Source organism: Acyrthosiphon pisum, chromosome A1 (genome assembly GCF_005508785.2).
Source record: "Acyrthosiphon pisum isolate AL4f chromosome A1, pea_aphid_22Mar2018_4r6ur, whole genome shotgun sequence".
Classification (NCBI taxonomy): Eukaryota; Metazoa; Arthropoda; class Insecta; order Hemiptera; family Aphididae; genus Acyrthosiphon; species Acyrthosiphon pisum.
Genome location: NC_042494.1, coordinates 144,287,067 through 144,311,573, shown reverse-complemented (window position 1 = coordinate 144,311,573; position 24,507 = coordinate 144,287,067). Strand labels below are relative to the sequence as shown.

Genomic DNA, 24,507 nt, shown 5'->3' with positions numbered 1-24,507 from the left:
ATGGTATAATATAAGTCCCTGCAGCGCAGTGAATATGGTTATGAAACGTTTTCAACACTGTAGTTTTATCAATGAATTATTTACCAACAGCTTGACATAATATTATAATATTGTATGTGTATATTATACCTATTTGTATCAGTCCAATTTTGTCAGTGTCCTTAACGCTTGATGATAACCATTCCTCGGATAATTTCACACTTTTTCGACGGCATCTGAAAACAGATAAATACATTATTTTATTACTCACTCATTGGATACTATAGTAAATACACAGTATAAACATGCATAATATATACTTATAGTGTACCTAATATATTATATATTATTTATAGATATAATAATATAGACAAACACACGCAGCGATCATATTATACACATCCCATAAATTCTGACCCACTCAAAAAAACGTCATTTAATAAATCGAAAATCTAAGTATATTATTCAAGTATGTGTTTTTTTTATTTTAAAAATACTCAAAAATCTTCACGCACTCGTCTTTCCAGGCCAGAAAAGAATACGCCCGGTTACTTAAACGGGTTTAATTTTCCCAGTGTTTTTCTTAAGTGTGATCCGTTTTAAAAAATAAATCTATAGTATGTGCGATGTATGTGCGTGTCGACAGGGGATCCATTATCGACATCGATCGACAACAAGTCTTGTGTAGCTAAACTCAATTTATTATGTTGTATATAAATATGGTTGACCTCAAAATGCTATTCTCCAAAATCATTCGACTAAAATTATTCACATTCGAGATTATCTCGACTAGTAATAAACTAGGTAGTCGAAGGAATCACCAGATTTTGTCGAATGATATTATATATAGCAGTAGACAAAATTTCAAACGTTCACCGTTCGAGAAATGTACATAATATGACGTCATACATTATTTCAAGAATCCCATGAAACTAGGGATGGAAAATAGGATTTGGTCAACGTGTCAATTTATGACACAATTATTCCAAAAGAAATGTCAGCTGTGTGACGAATTAATTTCTGTTAACACGGAGAATATTTATACAAAATGTAAATTAAAAATTAATGATAATAATGTAGAAAAAAATCAATTTTTATTGATTGTTAGAAACATTTTACTTCATATTGCTTGGAAGATTTTTTGCATCTGGTTAATATGCTGTTGCTTGCAAGGTATATTAATTTAGACACATGAAAGTCTCTCGGGTGCCATCGAAAATTTCTCCTGTGCCACACTTGCCACTTACTTGCCATCCCTGTCATATACGATGAATCGATCGAGTTCAGTTTTACGTCGAATACCGCAAATATATGTTTTGACCGAAAAGACGTACCTGTAATTGTTCTTTCACTGTTATATAATAATATCTAGGTATACGCATTCACAAACCAGTAAAAATCGGTCGGTGATTCGTCGAGAATATAATTCGTTTATACAAAAAATAAAATGGCTGACGTTTAAAATGAAACCGGGGACATAATATGAGATCGGAAAATCGCATATGTATAGGTGATTCCCGCGGGCAGCAATGGTGAAAGAGACATAGACAATATTATATATTATAGAGTCACTGCATAATTTTCCTAGATTTCCGAAACGGCTCCGGTTTGTCGTATACGTGGATATGATATATCTAATACGTGATTCTGCACATGATATATATATATACATAAAGATACTGCACATTGGCTGAAGGCAAACCACCGCGAGTCTCCTGGGGAATCCGCGGGAGGGTACAAAATTTGCATCCAGTAATTGGCTGGGATTCCACGAACTGGCAGCGAGGAAATGACTACGAATTGCACTCATCCCGCGAAAACGTCTCCGAGCTGCAGATAACGAAAGGGCGGTTTCGGAATACTAATATAGTAATATAATATACGTCACGTGCTGCGTGTGTATGCTCTCGCGTAAGTCGGTGGTTTCGCGCGTGCATGCCAAAGTACCCCCCGGGGATAATATCTCTATTATATATGTGCACCACGTGGATATAACGTCAGAACGCTGAGCGGGGTAAATATTACACGTATACCTATGTATAAGACTTATATCTTGTGCGCGCGTGCATCATTATTCGCTTCTCGATCCCATGCCCGAGGCTGTAGCAGCGTTTTATCGGGTTCGAATATTAGGTTTTTTTTTTCTTTCACGTGTCATGTAAAAACTAAAGTCGTTCTCGGCGTAAAGCTCAGCCGTAGCTGCGGAACACTGCAACAATTCTTAGGGGTCTCAGACCCCGCTCGCAATCGCACTATATATAGGTATTTGCAGCCGACCTATCCGCGACATCCACGGGCTACTGTATGATGCGCGATTATAAAACCCTCTAAATATATGACCCACCTCCTGCAGGCAATTCACTTTTTACCTTCACAGCAACTATACATGTATACCTGCCAATTTTTGAATACTTAATGAAAATCGAAAATACTTAAAACTTATAATATGCTTTTAAAACATTTGAACTGCACGTGGGTACTGATTACATACCGGCTGGCCGGTGCTGTGTCTACGATTCAAAAACATCAGTTTATATAAAACAAAATTTAACTTTATTGGCTGTGCGTTGTTTTCTCATTCTGCATATTAAATTATACAGAAGTTATTTTTCAAAATCACATTTCAAAATTACAAATTGAAAACAAGTCATTGCGACGGGCACACAAATACGGGTGTGAGACACATCGCACTACACTATTATTTATAGATATTCACATATGTACATATATTTACGAGTGCAGACCGTTTTTGTATATAATAATATGCGCAGATGATCGTTATCGCATATATATATATATATATGTGTATATAGGAATATTATTAATGTTGTTCGATGTGATCGATATCGCGCGGTGGTTCGTGTCGATCCGAACGCGGAAAACGAATTAAAAACACATTTTGCGTGACGTGATAACAACCAGATACATCCATATTAGAATAATATCTATATATATAGGTACCTATATTATATTTTATATTTTACAAATGCGGTTAAGAAATTGACGTCGTTCGCTGCGCGTAACGCGTAGTGCATGTATAATTAATAAATTTAATGAACCGTTTAAAGTCATGTGTGCATCTATATAATATTATCACAGCTATGCTGCAGTGCACAAAACGGGTGTGTATCATAATATATATATCTATGAAATCGATAGCGGGCTTTTCTCCAAGCAGTAGATTACGTACCTACCTGTAGATAAATCTATAAAAAACTAAAATAAACAATGCGCGCGTGTGCTGCAGGTTATTATAATATATACACATATATATATAGTTTGTGGCGTATAAATATATCGAATACGATTTAAGTTAGGTAGGTATGAAAATAAAAAACCATTTCGCCTTTCGAACGTATGTAATATATACGTGTATATTGTATATATTTATATACATACTTATGGTGTATATAATTATATATATATATATATATATATATATGTATACGCGTCGTTAACGGGCACATTACAAAATGTATTACTGCCGCGGTGTTACGTACATAATATAATATTATTAGATATCATAAAGTTAACGACGGTTTAAAAATGCATAAATATTTACTTAACAACTTTTAAAACATCTATGACCATAAAACGTGATATTTTTAACGACCGACGTCGCAATTATATTTCAAACGCGCGCATTACACACACGCGTTAATATAATAATAATAATAATACTATAATAGTAATATACATCTACGGCCACGTAATTATACAAATATATAAGTATAAACTATAATATAGGTACGCGATTAATGTCTGGGCGGCCGACGACGTAGGTATGTATACTAATGCCCGGAGCAGTAATAGTTATGTGGCGTAAATTTCGCATATTTTAGGAAAAAAAAAATTGCACTTTCTGTATAATACCGCGCTATATTTAGACAAGTTATGATAATATTATTGTATACTACATCACTGCTCATCCTTATCGCAGTATCTTTGATCACACAAGTTTTGCTGCCGTACATTGTATAGGTACGGTACATAAATAACCTTTACATAAAATTATTCAATCATTATTTATTCACGAATGAATCTCACATAAACACGACAATTTATTATCATTCTGAACCACAGTTCGTAATTATTGTATATTTTGCAGTATATCGAAATATATTTATTATTTAACCCAATTTGATGGGTGGTCATACGATCACCGACGCGTAAATGCGTACGTGATCAACGTTTATCCATACTGCTGCAGGAACAAATTCTAATAGTCAGTTATACAGGGCGATATAATCAAAATATATTAATATTGTAAACCTGTACGGCTCTCTAGATAGACTTTGATAGTTTAACCGTAAGTCAAAGGGGTGTACAACGTATATTATAATATAATGTCTCTGAAGTACAAACGATTTAAACGTTCCAAAGACAGTGTTAACTTAATATGAAGTTCTGGTTCGAATAAAAACTTCAATATCCATATTATACCTAACTACGGTATTCGATTTTTATTTTATTTTGGAGTCCAATATACCTGCATGACTTCCCCTGCAGCACCTTAACAACACATTGATTATATACCACGGTTACCGCTGGTTACACGCAAAAATATATGAAAATGTACGGTTACAACACTCTTATATACGTCACGTATAGGATCCATAGTATAGGTATAAAAACGTAGGTACAATGGTACAAACGCCTGTACGCCTTGTACTGGTATTATTATGGTATACAATAAATTATACGATTTATTCTGTTTTATTTATTTCGTTCCAAATTTCGCGCACCGACGGCCGCCCGACAAGCGTAAATGTATAATTTGTACCGTAAAATACGTCAAATTTCCAAACAGACGATTCGCGTGCGTCGCGGCGTTAAATCATAGGTATAAAACCTCTGTTTAATGTCGTATTGTGTTTATTATATTATATTATGATTTTTTTTTTGCCGCTCTTTCCCACGCGCGGTCAACGTCTGTTTTCGTGTCGATTTGATATTCTACACGTTCTTCTATACCTACTATTGTTTACCAGATACATAATATATTATGACCACAAGGTAAATGCAAGCTGCGACCAGCGGTCACATTTTTCGCGTGAAATCTCTAACCGTTCTGGCTACACCACGCGTGGAGACAAAATGGTTCCGAATGAAACACGACGACGACGCAGGTACGGTTAAAATACGATCGCGACAATACCCCAAACGTTTCCTATGATAATAATAATATAATAGGTGTATATACGCGTGAGGTAAGAATAATAATAATACGATTACAATATGTGTATCCGAACAAATGAGATACGAGTGTAATATACAACACGCGTATATAATATTATTATATATGGCTGCAGCCGTCCTCTTCGAAGTACGGATGACTGCTGCAGTTCCTCCCCTAGAATATAAGACGCGGTTCGACGGGTAGGGGTTCGAGAAAAGAAATCTCGAAATATGTTTTGACGTGCATTGTCGCCGTTGGGTCGTAAAACGCGAGATCGAGTTTTCTGCGTCAAAGGGACGCGCGAGGGAGTTGCGTATATAATACGGCCCGTAGGTAATGGGTACAACGATTTTGGAATATTTCAGGAGACATTTTTGTTTTCCCCATCCAAGAACGCGTGAACTGAGGCGCGCTAAACGATTGTGCCAGTGGTATGTTAATAGGTAGGTACCAATTATAAAATGCAGACTTTAAATGATAGTGTGTTTGAGGCTGGTATTTTTGGCGCACAAAAGTCGCGAAAAATTTAGGAACTCTATAATAATAATTAATCGTAACAAAATACAAGAAAGACTTACACGTTGAAGTATAAAAAATGTTTTTTAAACAACCCGTTCTAATAATATTATATATTATATTAATTGATTATAGATAGCACGTGTAACGAATTACGAATGTTATGGATAACATATATAGGTAGGTACGACTGTAGAACGATGATATAGATCAATAAATGATCATGATTAGACGAATATCGTTTTTTTTTAATAATGGGTGTTATAAAATAAAAGAAACTAGCCCTTTCCGTCGAAGCTATTCTTTATCGAAAAACATTCTGATCAATTATTATTATTATTATGATATGACAGGTGAAACATAAGTTTTTATTTCAAAATGATGCTCATAAAATTCTCTACTAATATTAGTTGTAGAAAAACTATAGATATAATTAGATAGATATAATTATATCGACATTTGTGACGAATGCTTTCGAAGGGTCGAAACATGCAAAGCATAAGATTGCATTAAAACGACCTGTATCACGATTCAAGGTGATCCGAAACACGTTTATGCATTTAGGTTTACCCTTTTCCACGCGAAAAAAAACAAAAATTATCCCCGAAACGCCATCCCTATAATAATAATAGTTGTGCAGTCGACCGTGTTCGGATATACAAGGTATACATGATATAATAAAAAATAAGATTATTTGGTCGTCCGACGCCGATAAATAATACATACCTACATAATATTTTACACTTAGAGGTTCGATTTTTACGTCCTAACATTCAGTGCCATTATTACTTGGAAACAAAATAAAACAAGTATGCTTCGATGTCCCGTCACCATTTGAATATTATTCATTACTCTTATTTATTTTTTATTTATTTTACGACTTCAAAAATGTATTGCACACATATGCAATATTATTAAGTGTCAAATCCGAGACGGTTTCAATAAAAGTCTAACACGTTTTTTGGCTATAAAATCTGAAAATATACCTACGTGTTATTTTTATTCAGACGATTTTCTCGGATTAATTCGTCAGGCAATTTGTCGTGTTTATAGTAAGTTATTTCCGTTTCAATCACTCGATTTATGTTTGCTGTACGATACGGCCAGACACAAATAATTCTCCTCGCGCAAAAATCCTAATTAGGTACATAATAATATTTAATTATAGGTGCATAATAGGGAAATGATTAACACTATTTTAATATACATATTATTTAAACTTCATCCGCATACGGTTGAGGCATGTTTAATGTTTATAAATTAATATTTATAGTATTTTTATGTATGTATAGTATTAGATTTTAATTCTATAATAAAATTAGTATATGGTTTGGATTTGAAGGTAAAATATAATGCTTTTTTCAAGGGGAATTTTGATAGGACATAATTCTTGTACTAAAATGTGTTTCACTTAATTGCCTTGTTAATGGGTGTTGTCTAAGTTGACCTGGCAGGGTTAGTATAAACTATAAAGTATTAAACAATTACAATAACATTATTTTTGTATTTTTTTTTACCTATAAATGCCTTTTTCTCTTTTTATATTTAATGTAACATCGTGTCAGACGATCACAATAATTTTATACGTATTTATGGTACAGCCCCCCCCCCCCCCTAAGGGCTCGCAAAAACAATGCTTTGTTGGTGTTTTGTTTAAAATTACCTCTAATATGACTAAAAACTATACTCACATTATACATGGCTTAATTATCGGTGATAGAAGGATCGGATAAAGTATTGATTAATAATTTGTCAGCGCAAGTTAATTATGTTAATTATGTCAAAGTTAAATTTAAATTAAATGCTATTTTTAACCTTTTTTTAATTTTAAATTTCAAGTGCTTTTTTTATTATTTATACTCATTGCCTTCAAATCTGAACTATAATAATGTTTTTATTGCATCAAACATGTATTAAGAGGAAATTTAGAAAATAACACAATATCTAGTTATAGCATACTTATGAATTGAGAGAGTATTTATGCGGCTTTTTACACAAGTCATTTAAAAGCACAAATTATAATAAATTAGATACCTAGCTGATTAAATTAATTTTTTAAAGAAAAAAAAACTGTGATTAAGATAGTTATAATTTATTATGAGTTTTAGTAAATGCTCATCGATTCATATAACGGTCGGCACATATACGCGCAATAACAGCAATTAGTTAATGGCGAATAAATCAAGTTCGGAATTATTATCGTCTCCGACGAATATTGATGGCCAATTAACTCGAATAATAACATAAATTTTTTATTGATCTGACCCAAATGTAGTGATTTAAGTACAGTCATTATATAAGTACATGGTTTATATTTATGAAATATTTCTCTTCAAGACGTTACAACGTTACAAACTGTTACAGCTCGCGACAATATCGTATATACAATCAATTAAATGTTTATTGAACAATAATAATATATTATGATATCAATGAATCCACGCTTATAATCGTAATAATATAACAATAATAACGCGTTTATATATATATATATATATATATATTATATGCTGTACACTCGCGTATAATGTATATACATATATAAGTATTCAATATTGTATTATTGCAATGCCGAGAGAAATAATTAAGTTTCGGTATTTTATAGCGTCTCTGTGTTTTATTTTATTGATGAAGACTGCACTGTCGTAAGTCGTTTGACAAGGCCGTACATAAATATATACAGTGTGTTAACAACTACATAACATATGCAGATTTCCGTACGTGTGTTGATGTTTGTATTTTTTCGTGCCGTTCGTATTAATTTGGTCGGTGAGTTTTATTACGGCGTATCATCGGTATTGTATTGTTTATGAAAACGATGTAAAACCGATATTTACTGCTATTTTTTAAATATCAATGAATCTATAAAAATATATTATATTATATCCATTTTAGTAGTAGTCAACGCATTGGTTCGAAACGATTGGAAACAATTATTGTTTTATATAGTTGTGCGAACGAATCTATATTATTGTGCACAAAGAACGTAACGTTTAAATTAATGAATCTGTAAATACCAATATAAAATATGTCTCGTATTATATTATATTAAAATAAGACGTACACGCCGTATAATGCCGCACTCCAAAATATTACCATTATTATACATTAGCTGGCGCCTATGATTTTGGGACAATTGATTTAGTGGCATGATATTATATTATATAGACGTTCAAAATAACGTAGTTACGTTTACTTTTTATGAACATAAAGTTAAGTACGACGTTTTTAAGTCTCCAAATCACATTTTATGTATAAATATACGTAATATTTATGTTCTTTTTTAACTAACTACATTATAAGCTAAGTATTTAAAATATTATTACCATTTGTAATGATCCTCATTATTACCTATAGTATATAAAATTATACATGTTATTTGCATAAATGTATAGTCACTGACATTCATTGACTTTGCTGTAATTTATATTATAGGAAAGCATAAACTTAGATCAAAGGTGATGACTAGGCATAGAACGCAACAACTCAGATAGTACTGAAGTGATCATAACAAGGTGACTCCTTTTAACTTAAATAGGAATTTCATAGACATTTGAAGGGAGTCTGAGACTAGAGACGTCTAGTGTATGTACTTATAGATCAGAACTGGACGTTTGTTATTATTTATGAAATAACTTTAGTGTTGCGAAAATTTGTGAATCTTTATTATACCTCTAATTCAATTTCGAGTGCTGAAGCGGACACGTTACAACACCATATAATACGTGTGTACGTCTATTTTGATTTTCGAGTTATCAGATCAACTGAGTGAAAATTCTAAAGCAGTAATTAATAAAAGACATATATTTTTACTGTTATCACGCAATCACTGATATGTATACGTGAGACCGCCTGCAGGGGCTGTGATCCATTACCATCTGCCGGTGTCAGTATACCTATATTAATTATTTGTCAAATAACAGATACTAGATCGTCGTCAACAACCGCCGAAACATGTACGACAATAAACCACTAAATCCAGACTTATGCCAGTACTATATATAATACATCGCATATATCACTCACGATATCATGCTACCACTACGGAGGAGTGGTATGTACTATAATATATTATAATGAAGAAGCGGGCACGAATTTATTCGTCTCGTGTCCCGATGGAAATTAAAACATTATATACATGGTACATTGTATACGCATATAGTCCCAATATATATGTACAATAATATTTATTATGTGGTATAGCTGCCGGTTCGCTCTGCTACTGCTGCAGGCACGTGAAACTCATTTCGTTCCGGTCGAACGACCATCGAAAGTCGTCTAGTCGTCGGACTGGAAAATGGACTGTGCTCGGCATACGTGCGTTCATATATATTATTATCATCCAAACGCACTGCGATATAATATGTGATATATACCGCTATATATATGTCAAGTATAAAAGAGCTACTGCAGGGTCATGTTCAACGTATACTGTGACGACTGATGAGGGTGGAGAGGGTGAGATTTGACTATTTGAGGGCAAAAGGATGCGTAGGGTGCTCGCGACGAGGGTTATAATACATGTATATAGCGATGCAGCGCGCTATTCTCTCCCCAAGCGACGACATTTCCAAAAACGCCCAGTTGGGTTGTTTTTTTTTTTTTGACTCCCCTGCATACACGTGCATATATACATATATATAATATATTATACGTGAGTATACGTTTATACATATATGTACACACGACGCATATACTCACATCGTATGATAAGATATCAGATGTATATACATTTATGATATATAATATCTACCTTTATTCAAGTATGCGTGTGCGTTTCCGATGAGGGGAAATCAGTCGAGCTTATAAGCCCCTCGCGAGTGACTTAGATCGTTTTCCCGCTACACCGAAAGACGACCAAATTTGTCGTGCGCACGCTCTGTCTCATGTGTGTGTGTGTGCGTGAAACGGCGTAGGAGATAAACATATATATATATATATATATATATGAGATAGCTTCAACAATTCGATCGCAGAGTTATTTTTTTTATGGTTTCGGTTTGATATATATATGTATTTGTTGTTGGCGTAAATGGCTTCCTTTTTTCAGACTGACATCGCGATCGGTGACTTTGAACGGTTTTTTTTATCTCGTCATTCGCCTGCACGTTTCTGAGTGTTCGCCATAGGGCCCGGACGAGATTTTCGTTCGAGGTCGTTTGTTCGTTTTTTTTTTTTAAAGAAACGCGAGAGAAACATTTTTTGTATACAATACGTATACAGCAAACAGAGAACGAAAACGTTGCCGTCAACCGTTTTTGATTTAACAAATATATATATATATAAAGATCATAATAATAAATTTCTGTATAGCACATCCCGTCGTTCGTGCGGTATACAGACGAAATCTATGAACACACCACGAACGAAAATTCTCACGAAAATCCTCATATTTGTAACCGTAGACGAATTTTCTTTTAACTATACAGGTCTAAGCGAACGCATTTTCCCGTTGTGTTTAATGTCATAATATGCTCATATTATTATAATAATTTTCTCTGTTATTATACAGGTCGTTAACAAAAACTGCGAAACAGAAAACCGCGCACTCGCTTTTCATTCATCTTGCCGCTTGTGTAAAAATATTAAATATTTTATGTGCATAACTAAAATGTAAGTGGCTATTGTTTTTAAGATCCGAGTTTGATAGAACGCGATTTTCAAACCTACTTGCTTTGAAGGGACGAATGTATTACGAGCCTACAAAATATTATTATATTATATATTATTATTATAAAACGACCGCGTTATCTCATCTACCCGCGTGTTGCATGCCTCGTGGAAAACGGGAAAACGTAGTGAAATACTGAAATGTATAATAATATATACATAGAAGCCAGTAGGTATATAATATACTGTATGGTCGTCGAACGATCGAAACATGCGCCGAAAATTAAACATAATATTATAATAATTTATCAATTATAATGCACTCGATCATGAATGGTAATTATTAATAACGCGTCTGTATAATAGTTATATTTAACACACCTTTAATAATTTAAGAATATATCTCACGCTCGGGGTAAAAGAAAATCATGTATATTTAAATACGTATTTTTTTTTTAACGAGTCCCCTGTAATAGGTACCCATCGTACCATCAATAGTTCCTTACACATCGTACATCATATAATTATGAAAAAGATATACACTTTGATACATTATATAGGCACCACGCGGACACGTACACGAACTACGATAATAATTGTTAAATCGATACAACACAACAACAGCAATACGGTAAAACGACGATCGTTTCGACATAATAATATAATATGAAATAGTGATTGTTTATGCGTATAAACAGTTTATAATATTCAACAATTATTATTATAAGCCATAACGGCCACCAGCCGCTTGCGAATATTATTTTATCGTTTTGTTTATGCGTAGTATTATTTAATAATTTTATATACATATATGGCACCGTCTCTGCAGCACATTTGTATAATAACGTATCGTCGCGAATCGCGAAACCCATTAAATCCTTCGGCTCTGCGCGTACAGCTTATATTATGCGTTTCGGCCGAATAGATTTATATTATATTATTATTATTATGTGAGTACGACGCGTTTTGAAGTCTCAAAGTTTGTACGATATTCGTGCGTGCGTGCGTACGTGCGTGTGTGAAGTACTATCGAGTCGAGGGTATTATATATATATATATATATATATATATATATGGGTAAAAGCTGTCGCCTCTCGGTGTATTTATTATAATGAGAGTTTGGAGAGAAATGTATACGCAATATACGTATTGCAGTGCGAATAATGTGGTACGGATTTCGTAAGTTTTCGAGGAATTTCTTCGGAATTAAAGTTTCGCAAAGTTTATTTGTATACACTGCGCGCCATTATAATAAGATGTATATGCCGAAACAGTGGCAGTTCGTATATTATATATAGGAGCGATTCGCGACGATGTCTTTCGATATATTATTCCAAGCCGGCCTCGTACTTATAAATATATATATATATATATATATCAAAGTGATATGAGTGCGTGAAACGAGTCGAATAACCTAATGGACTGTGTTTGTATATTGATGATTTTCCCGAGTGGTTTATAAATTATACCGGCGGCGCCCATCTTCGGACAAAGTGTTTTAAATCTGTGTGACTGTGTGTATACACGAAAAATAGTTTATTTCTAGTTTCGACCATGGTCGTTTTGCCACGCCCTGAGCGGAAGTCTCACAGCAGTGAAACAATTATAATATATAGATATACTGCAGCTTTCTTCGGAATAACGACGTCCAACGTCGTATTATACATACTATAATACTATAGATTGTCCAGGGGTAACCTCCAATTGATACGAATGGAGCCACATTAGGAATTTAGGAAGTTTTCGGGGACCATCAAAATTGAATGTCCACTTTTCTAACCCAAAGAGAGTGAATGAAAGTCAAAAAAATCAAATTATAAATGTAATGAAAACTTAATTTAATTCACCATTGAAAAAAAATTCTTGGTTATGCGTAAGATTAAATTCGTCTACAAATCGCCCATTTGATGACACCCTGGTATAAGCCAGTACATCTATACAAATGGAGAAGTTTTTACCGATTTTTCTTGTAAATTTTAACATTTTCATACTTTGTTTGATTATAAACCATATTATAAGCACACACTAGAGTATATATATCTTAAATCATAATGTTTTATATAAGATAACTTTATACGTGCACACTGCACAAATATCATCACAAATTATACGAAGCAAACTTTGTAATTTTATGTCGATTTTTTGTGAAATTGAATGATGTAGTGGCGATATAATTGTATAAAAAATAATTAATATCCATGGCCGGACCAAAATCGGGGAACCCGTGATTCACCCCTCCCATAATATTTTTTAAATTATTTTTTGCGTAAACTGTATGGATTAAGAAGGGAACATTGAAATGTTAAGGGATATATCGCGTATATTTATATATTTCATACTAAGAATATTATGTTTTGGCGATACAGATTGGCTAATATTTCTATAATATATTACAAAACTAAGATGTTTTCATTCACAGTTCATTTTCAGTGATTAATTCTATAATCCACTATTCCTCCCGTCACTGCAAAGCACGGGCAATATTTTCACGACCGTTCCGACGGACGTCGGTGATAATAAATATAGACATAATATAGTATTATAGCTCTGAAATACGGACGCCGACTGCAGCCACGAACCTGACCTACGTCAGGTGCGTATAAAATATAATAGTCGCAATCGGGGCGCATCGTAAAAACCGTTTTTATCGTGTCCGTGACGTCACCGAGCTAGCGCGATTTCGGCGTCATTGCAGCACACATGCCGCGGCGTTATATGAGTTCTATACTTTTATATGACATTGTGCTGCACAAAAGACCCATAAAGATCACATGCTTATAAATCACATGCGTGCCGTTAGAGGACATTCACCGCGACGACGGCGTTCGTCCTGAACATTAATATATTATAATATACGTTATAATACGAGTAGATGACTCACCCGCCAACATGGTACACTCCAAATTCAAATTAATAATTAAATTATTGAAAATTTTAATATCAGCCCGACAAATTTTACTTTCTCGTTTTAACCCTATGTACTCGGAATCCTATATAAACGTCTCCGATGTACCTATATATAATACAGTTTTCAGACTGGACGAATATAAAAAAATATCAATCACGCAAAGAAATAGAGATATTGACAGGGATAGACACCCCGTATATTATATTATTATCAGCTGTACCTAATATTTGTAATGAATTGATTTCCCGCAAATGTGATTTAACGAGTGTTGTATATTACATTTGACGTCATAATATACGCGTATTCGCATGACCCATCTTTCGGTCATAAAAGTGGCACATCAGCATTGAGACTGCACCAGAAAGTCTCGACGGGGCGGTGTTTCCGTTCAGAAAAACAGACAGACGATGAAAATATTCCGATTTTCGACACCCCGCCATCGGCCGTACGGCAATAATAATATTGTCCGATGCAACCTCAGGGGTCAAGGCCAAAAAGTATATAAAACCGAGTCGTAAAGGACCGACACGAGTATAAAATTTCGCGCCGCCTACCCCATGTACGCGGTGCAGCACCACAAGATATTATTATAACATCGGCAACGATTTTTGCATGGAAAAAGATTTAATTCCTTCGAGGAAATATAATGAAATTCGAAATTTTTTCAGAGAGTATACGTATTATATTATTATGACATATTTTATCTACACAAATTAATATTATATATTAACTTTGCGTCCAGTTATACATTTTAACACTTTTAATATATTATGCTGTTCGGGATGCTAACGCACTGCAAAAAATAAAATTCCGTTAGACCTTATAATTATAATATAATAGGCGCAAATAGCTTGAATGGGTAGGAAAACGTGAGGGGTTCAGAACGAATTTGAGGGAATTTAAAAGAGAGTTGTCCGTAATATCAAAACAAACGGAATTAATTCTAAACTATATAGTATAATATGTGTATTGTACAGGAGCAACGCAATGTTGTTGTGCGCCTGGCCCATACGAATATTATATAGGTCGGTGCAAAATATTGTCCTGTGGATTGATCGCTTCGAACAGCAGCGTCCAAATAAAGAGCAGTGCAGGTCTTTGATTTGTGCTCAAAATCTACTATGACAAATACTCTGCAAGTGTAAGAGATCTCGTTATAAGAGCGTGCGGAGGCGTAGTTTCGGAAAAAAAAATTACATCCAAACTTTAAATCGTATCCGTATCTCCGTATAGTGTCTCTCTACTACGATTATTTATCACATCGCCTGCGTATAATTTGAATAAATATGATACAGAATAAAGATAAAGTCTCGTGTATATAATATTATACCTGCTATATAGATACAACGCGCGTATTATGTACAAAGATAAGAGCCGAAGTCTGAAACCATGCCCTCGGAAATGCGATGTCTCGTAAAAATATATTTTACGACGTCATTCGCGTACAATGCGATAATAATTTATTATGTTATGCAACTGTATTATTATAGACAACCCGTTATTTTATGACGTTTGTATATTATTATTATTATTATTCGAAAAGGCCGCGACCGCGGGCCTTTGCCGCGTCACGTCTTTGTTGTATACACCATATATCTTTATGTCTTATCGATCTAGTTTAACTACGTTTGTAAGTCAAAGTCATAATGTAATACACCACGGACTAGATGTACAATATTATGTATAATATATATATAACTATATAAGTACCTACCTGTTCCGGATATGCAGCCGGACGATATCATCTAAGGCGATAAAATATATTGTCCATGTGCGATGATAGTATAATATATATATTATATTATTATATCTTTATATCGGTGTCTATACCTACAAATGTAGTTTTCAAAATATAAATACAAAATGCGCGTAGGTCGTAACAGTCTATGAGTACTTAACTCGTAACTGTAAATACGTAAAAGATAAAATGTTTTTTTGCGATTCATATCGATTTGACTGTGTTTAAATTTATAAACGATAAATTTCAGAATACTAAGAAAAACACGAACTATTGAACTGCGCTGCTAAAACTTAGATACGATGCGTTTAACTTATAACAAGTACCAAGTCAAAATACTAATGCTAATAAACGATAAAAAATAAAATAATAATAGATAGAGGAATAAAATATTAGTCATCGTTATGGTTGGAATGAGGATTTTTTCGTATAAAAACTTTTAAAGAAGATGGAGAGGATATATATTTTTTCTCCGAACTCATATAACAAAAGAGAGATACAGTATAATATACTTGAAAAATGTACACGTATCAAGCCTTAAATCAAATTGTTGCATGCTATACTTTTCCTCTGAAAGCAAAATTGAGAAATCATAGATGTGTTTTTGGTGCAGTATAAAAATATCTATAGTCACATGCTACATTTTGTTAGGAATTTAAGTACATTTTTTTAACATAAATATGTTTTTAGGCCGAAGGATACACGATAAAATGTTTCTGACCCATTTTTCATAAGTATTTCGATGTTTTGGTAAACAAGAACATGTTTATGATTTATATATTTTCCTTGTAGAGGAAAAAAATCGATTAGCGTACCATGGTTTTTGTTTTTATTGTTGATTTGCGTTTCTATGGCAATAAATACAAAGCGTTAAGAAAATCGGTTAGAATGAAGAAAGTTTTACCCGACCCTAAAGGCCTAAAATATATAGATGTTTAAACAAAGTGGTGAATAAAAATAAGTACCTGAGCCAACTATTATTTTTACGAAAATAAAAAAAAAATTAAACAGTTAACATTTTGTCGTTTTATATGTATATTATTATAATAATGTTTTAAACGTTTAATACGCGATCTCAAAAACGACGCCATTATTATAAGCTGTATTATTGTACACGTACCCGAGTTTAATTTACAGTTGCCGAACAAAAATGGGATTATTTCCCCCTTTGTTTACACTACTATGACTACCTATTGCAGCAGCAGCTGCAATCTTATATAACTACTACTAAACTTTCGGGGAGAGGAGTTTTCGCGTGTATTGAGTGGCGGTGGCGGCGAACGTGGTTCTAATGTATAACCGAGATAAGGGCTATAGTCCCATTGACCAAGATGGTCCGGGTGCGGTATTAAACTTTATTTCATCTGATCTATACACGTAAATATAACATGAAATTACCACTATACGAATGAATAAAAACCTGTAAAATAACAAACAACTAAAATATGATTCTGTTACGGCACTTGAATCTTTTTTTTTCCTTCATTGAAATTTCGTTTGACAATTGTATTATGGTATTAACCTAAATAAGTACAGTCTATGACGAAACCCGAGTTTGCCAGAACGAAATAATTGAGTTATACGGCCTATACATATATATATATATATATATATGTCTATACTGCAGGAGTATATTAAGAGTTTGTCTGCAGCAGGTCGTAGAACCAAGAAAGCTCTGAAATATCTGTGTAGAGAGTGTATATATTATATGTATAGTTAATTTGTAAGGTAGGTTTTATAATTTAGCTAGGTTTGGACTTTGGAGTACAAACGAGAATAGTAAAAAGTTGATATAATATATGTATATAGGTATGCGTAATAATTATTGTTGAAATGATACTTGATGCGTTTAACAATTGGTTAGGTATTATAACATTATTTGATCTATGTGACTGTGTGCAAAGTGCATGGAGTTTTTATGAATGGTATAACACATATTAACCAGCTGTAAGTTGTTTGTTACAGCTATAACACGAGTGTAATAATAGTTAATAAAAGTACTACTTTCTATATCATAACATTTTTAAGTAGTTTATTTTTTATCGAAGGAATACATTTAACCCGTTTGCTTGAAACTTAGTTGACCGTATATACATAATGTATATTATGTTTATACTTTAGACGTAAACAATATTATGAGTTATTTCGTATAATATAGGTGTACCATTTACAATGTATTTAAAAAATTTGTTTTATAAATCTGAACGAACTAAAAAATTGTCAGTGAAATAAATGGCCTTTCCTACAGCCATTATCTATCTATGTATATAAAAATTATAACTTGATTTTGGAGACGAAAGAAACCGGTTTGTTTGTTTATAATTGTTATTATTATTATTATTTATTTATTTGTTTGCACTTGCATTTTTCCATTTGAAATATATATTATTCATTGAACAAATAACTTATTGTTACATTTTTTCTACCTTATCTCTTTTCTATAATAAAAATAATAAAATTTACCACTCCAGTGGTTGAATTGAAAATGTAGGATATATAATTTTCAGAAATTAGCAATAACAATAACTACAATATGTAATTATATGATATTATTTGTATAGCCAAAAAATAGTCATATGTTTTTTAATTAAATTATAAAAAAATAATGAGGAAGGTTAGGCAGCTAGTTTGTGTATATATAGGTATATTATTTTATTCGTACAATATTGTGCACAAATAATAAAATTTGAATTATTTATGATTTTTAGGTGACGGCAAGTTCGGTACGCGATTACGCGTGAAGTGCGCGGTCACGTGTCGCGAGTGAAATATCCTTATCGCTGGATGGTGCCGTGAAGTGATGATACAGTGTCGTGACGTATCCGGAAATGTTGTGGAATTTTATACGAATGCATGCGCCTGCGCCGACACCGTTCGGAATAATTTAGGTAAGAAATAAATACAAAATTTACTGACTGTTATATCGCAATTATTGGCGAAAAATAATAGATTTCATATAATATTAGGAGACACGATAAAAATAAATTATATTGTATCTTTCCTAAGAGTCTGCTACACACAACTGCAGTGTTACAACTGATCGATACAGCTGGAAAGAAACAATACTCTGTGGTGTGAAAGTTTTAACCATATATTACAGTTCTAATATGGTCGTATACAGGTGTGTGAGGACACTGGTGACATATTAGAACATGTAAATAGTAATGTGCATGTTTTAAATCCAATCAATCCGTATGAAAATAAAAAGTACAACACTATATATATAGAAGACGTATGACAACATTTCTTTCTTATAGTTATAAGAAAATATACAATTTATAAAGTCATTTTTTTATTCGATAAACATATACTACAAACTGGAACCTGAGAATAAATTGAACCAAAGAAGGCCCCCGCTATAGCAAGAGACTGCAAATGAACTTTTTATAAGCTTATTTAAATACTTATAAACATACTTTGCATTATGACTTCATTAAATATTGTGAAATACTCTCTTGAACCCAACAAATTAGATTTACGGCATTTTAAAAAAATGTATGTGAATGGGAGACAACCATATTTTGAAAGGTGGCAGTAAAAAATGTCTATTTGAAAATACATGACTGATGTTTTTCATTATAATATAAGGTTGAAATAATATCGCACAAATTATGAAATTCCAAACCACCACAACATTAAATATTGATGTTATGCACTCCACATATCATACGAAAATGAGTTTTTATTTAGCATAAGAACGCCACAAATTGAAATAAAGCAGTCTTGAATTTTGACTTCGGAGGTTAATATTGGTTAAAATGTTAATAACATACGCTGCATCTCTGCAGCCATATAAAGTAAATATGGCTCTGTTGCTTTAAAAACTTATCTAAAAATTGAATAATTTGACTTTTTAAATACATTTTCTTTCAATACTGACACATTATTTTGTTTTAAGAATCAAAAATAATATCAATTTTTTTACTATATCTGAAAGTACCTACAGCCATTTATTAATTTATTATCTAATTTCCAATTGTCGCAGTCTTGTTCTAGAGGTGCGATTATTATTAAATCTCATGGGTAGGTACTTGCATAATACGACATATGCGTTACAATACAATATGTTATACCTATTATATATGTACTATTTAAGTATAAGTATTGACCTGCAGCAGTTGTGTACCACGCACGTTGTAGGATGAGAGTCAAGTATACGAACTTTGATCATCAACCGCAACTGCAGCGGCGTTTACACTTCATAATATATACGTATATCATGTTGTATATATTATTATGTCCGATGTGTATTATATATATATATATGTGTGTGTGCGTGCATTGACTGCGCGTAAACTACTCTATAAAAACGGTCGTAAAACGACGACCGACTATTTTATATATATATGCGTCTATAGTGCGCGGACTTTGGAAACACCGTTTATAATATTCAAATGACTTTACGGTCTGGCTATGTAAGACCCGTGTGCGCCGCACTCGGATCGCATAAAACTGTTTTGTACGTGTCGTCTTGCAGCAAAATAATATATTATTATTATTATTATGTATATTATATAATATTGTATTTATGTTGTGCGTACACGCGATATGTAGGGGACAGGCGTGCTTCGGCCGCGACTCGTCGTCAATCATCGCAGGTATATAATATAATATTATTATTATATTACGTACCTATATAGGTACCTGCTGTATTGATACAAACTTTATCGACTTAAGCTCCTATATATCCATACGCCTGCAGCATGATTGTGTGGGTATGTTGTATGGGTACATCCTTCACCCCATGTTTTCATATACCAACGAAATTTAACATAATATATAGGTGTCAAATAAATCGAAACTTGTTTATCAAGCTTTGAAAGAATTTTTGCGACGCCCAAATCGAATTAGATCGGTCCGTTATTACCGTAGTCATTGTTAGTCAATAACAAATAAATACATATGGAAAGAAACCACATAATCAAACAATTAGTCATGGTTAAGTTATGTTAAGAAAGAGACCAGTTGGATATGTGGAATATTATGTTATTTTGAATATAGAAATACATGTTTTATACTTTTTTGCAAGGTGTACGTTATTCTAAGTTATTTTTTAAGCCGCAAGACAGTCAGTTGGATTTATGTTTACCTAAATACACTTGTACAATTTTCAAGGCATTTATAGACTGTCATCCCAAACATATTTTCTCCCTATTTTTATGCAAATTTTCAAGTGAAAGATTTTTTTGAAAAACTTCGATATATCGAAATCAAAATAAGTAGGTAGTAGTTTCTGAGTTATTATTATAATTTACAATTCCAAGGATAATAGGTTACGTGTTATATTATATATAAATATAGGGAGTCTATTAAATATTTAAACATATAATATAATATACATTATAAATAGATTTAGAATCGATATGGACTATATATAAATGTCATAAAATGTATTCGTCAGTAATATTAAGTCAAATTTATTTATTTCAAATCATATTTTATCTAAAACTATTATATTACCTATGTATAGATTATCCATCATACGTATTTATAATATAATATTATTAGTACCTACCTACTTATATATAGGTAATATATTAGTATATGATATAAAATAATTCGACAACTAAGTGTTGGAATTTCAATTCCAGTAGATACTAGCCACTAGACAAATTAATTTTCACCATAGTCAGTTCTTATATACCTACATACGGAGCACAAAATGAAATGTTTGAAAGCATGATGCGATTTTTTAGTAGTTATGTATATGATATGACGTAGGTATATACAGGTTGAATAAAATGTGTTTAAGGGATGCGCCTGGAAATGGAATGATTATAGCGTGTACCTGACACTTGCCTATATTATCGTTTTAAATCAGGGGTCAGCAACCTTTTTGACGACAAGGGTCAAAAAATAAATATAGAACATTTTTCACTGCATGGTTACAATTTGAATATACCTTATTTTATTTTAAACAATATAGTCATATAAAATGCAGTTTTTTGAGTTCATAACTGTTTGGTTTATCAATAATTTAACTATAGGTATCTACAAATAAACAACGTTTTAATTTTCAGTTTCCAGTCCACATATACTATCTTAGTTCGTGATTTTTATACAAATTATAAATTCTACTCGCCGCCACATAAAATTTCAACTAGGGCCACATGCGGCCCGCAGGCTGTAAGTTGCCAACCTCTGCTTTAGAGTATATCATATCATCCGAAAACGGAATCGCTGCGAAAAATAAAACCAGAATATTGTGATATCCGCGGGACGTCATCGCGATTTCGAAAAAAAAAATAATCATGGCGCAGACGGCGGCCGATCCTTCAGTCGTGTTCGCGAAATTTCGGCGACGGCATCGCGCGATGGGCGACGGCGACGGCGGCGATGGCCAGGCCGGGCGCCATGCCGGATAGGAGGAGTCGCGCGCAGGTCGCGAGGACAATCATGGTAGCGGAGCCACCGCCGCGGGACCAGCCCTCGACCCGCCGCCGCGGCCGGACGGCGAGCGCGGACGCTGCGCCACCTTAATTCCTTTCTCTCGCTCTGTCCGCCAACTACCCCCGGGGATGACGGCATTTCCGGTCACCCAGATGGCGGCATAGTCGGCGCCGCGACGGGTAGGAATTCGCGCGAGACCCACACGCACGTATCGCTACGCCCCGGTGACTAAAATAATATATATCGTACGATTATATTTAGGTAAATTATAATAATATATTATGTCGTAAAGGGTTACGGTACCATCGCAGTACACGTACGCATATACGAACGCGATCGCGTTTCTCGGACTCCGCCTGTAGCGTGTCTCCTCAGTGTGACTTCGGCGCGCCGAGGGACTATAAATTATAATATAAGACTACCAGGACGCAGTCCCCATGTCAATTTTCTGGGCGCGAGTCGAGTTCAGCCGAAACGGATCTATTTATAGGGTACCTATATATATATATATACTGCCATACCTATACACGCTCGCTACAGAAAGCCAAAGCTGCTGGTGTTATACATTAGGTATGTGATTTTCGAGCGGGCCTAATCGTTAGCGAAAAATGTATTACATTTACCTACGTCTAACGCGAGCTATAGTAATATTATAATAATTTTTATCGATAACCATACGTAATTTCACTCACCTTTGGAGGGTCTGCGACGACAGGCTGTGCGGCGATGTGTGGTTGTATGTAGAGTGCCGTGTGAGTGGAGGTCCAGCGATGATATGTTCGGCTGTAGTGTCGTAAACGTACGATCGGTTTAGCGTTCTAAGAGGAGCAAGCAACGGTCCGCTCGAATTCCAAATGTCGAATACGCGACAATCGGTAGTGAGCTGACCGAGAAGGGCTTTGCAGGTCGTGTGAGAATAATATGGTATATATAGGTAATAATAATGGTCATCGCGATCGTCGTTTACCTATACGAAAAACGCGAGACGGTCGCCGATTGGTCGACGACGACGGCGGACTGTCGTTTTCTCTTGACCCACATAATAGTATAGGTATTCTTTACACCCGAATCGGGTTTTTTTGGAGACGAATTTATTCGTTTTTTCTTTTTAAACGTCGCTCCCTCGTAATAATGACACTGCTGCAATAAACATTGCGGTGTGGCCCAGTGACCCCTTTCTCACCGCGCACATTACGTGGACGCGTGCAACTGTGGGGTATATACCTGCAGCCACCAACCTACACCTATATATGTACACCTCCGACGACTGCATTGTCTTGGGAGACGTTTCAAAAGAATTCTTTAACCCTTTTCATCTCTCACGTCCGAGTTTTTTGCTGTGCACTCCGAAACAATGACTCGCAGCGTCGCGACGGTAACAAAAAACTGCACTCCACGCTACGCATTATGTTATATTATTACTATCGCCTACATATTATTATTGTTGTTGTTGTACTCTATGTGTGATACGTGTGTATATATTTCACCGTGTATAGGAGACGCTCCGTTACGGTCATAACGAAATTAGGTATATCACGCGTTCGAGTCCAATCGCCGGTCGAGTTTTGCTGTTGTAGGTATGTACTATGTACGTATAAATATATATATAGGTAACCGCAACACACGCCCGCGAGTGGGTCGTCGTCGTATTATATTATGTTTTATACATGTTTTATACGTCTCGAGTTCTCCGAAAAAAAACAGCTTTTGTCCCCAAAATCAGGTCATTGCGGTGATAAAGTGAAAATTCCCCCATATTCCGAACACGATCTGCAATCATCGCGTGGGGGTAGGTTTTAAAAAGCGATGCTAGAGTTCCATTTTATATCAAAGTTATTATACCAAAATGTATTTCGAACCAGTTTTTGGTGTAGGTACGAGTGTGAAAATCAAAATATCATAATATTATGGGTATTTCACAAAATCTGAGAACCAAACATATTATATTCGTTAGAGTATGTGCAGACGTTCAATTGAATTATTAAAGATATATTTTATACTTCACGTGGCTATCATTATTTTTTATCTATATATACACACTCATAGACTTACAGGGTGGGATCTGGAAATTTATAGAATAAATAATAAAACTGCAGAACGTTTCACCCACACATTCCCTCTGTGGTGCACCGAACGAGTGGAGTGAACCTACTGAGGTACCAAATTTAAAGAAAATTCTTTATTTGA

The 24,507-nt window shown here is 34.0% G+C and overlaps 1 long non-coding RNA gene across 1 annotated transcript in view; it reads right to left on the bottom strand.

The window, feature by feature from the left end:
- The window catches only part of LOC100571319, a 47,668-nt gene extending 23,161 nt beyond the window's left edge, over positions 1–24,507 (bottom strand). The window contains exons 1-2 of the long non-coding RNA XR_510709.3: positions 23,013–24,507; positions 130–215 (exon numbers count right to left, since the gene is read on the bottom strand). This is a non-coding gene — a long non-coding RNA (uncharacterized LOC100571319). The remainder of the gene's footprint in view (positions 1–129; positions 216–23,012) is intronic.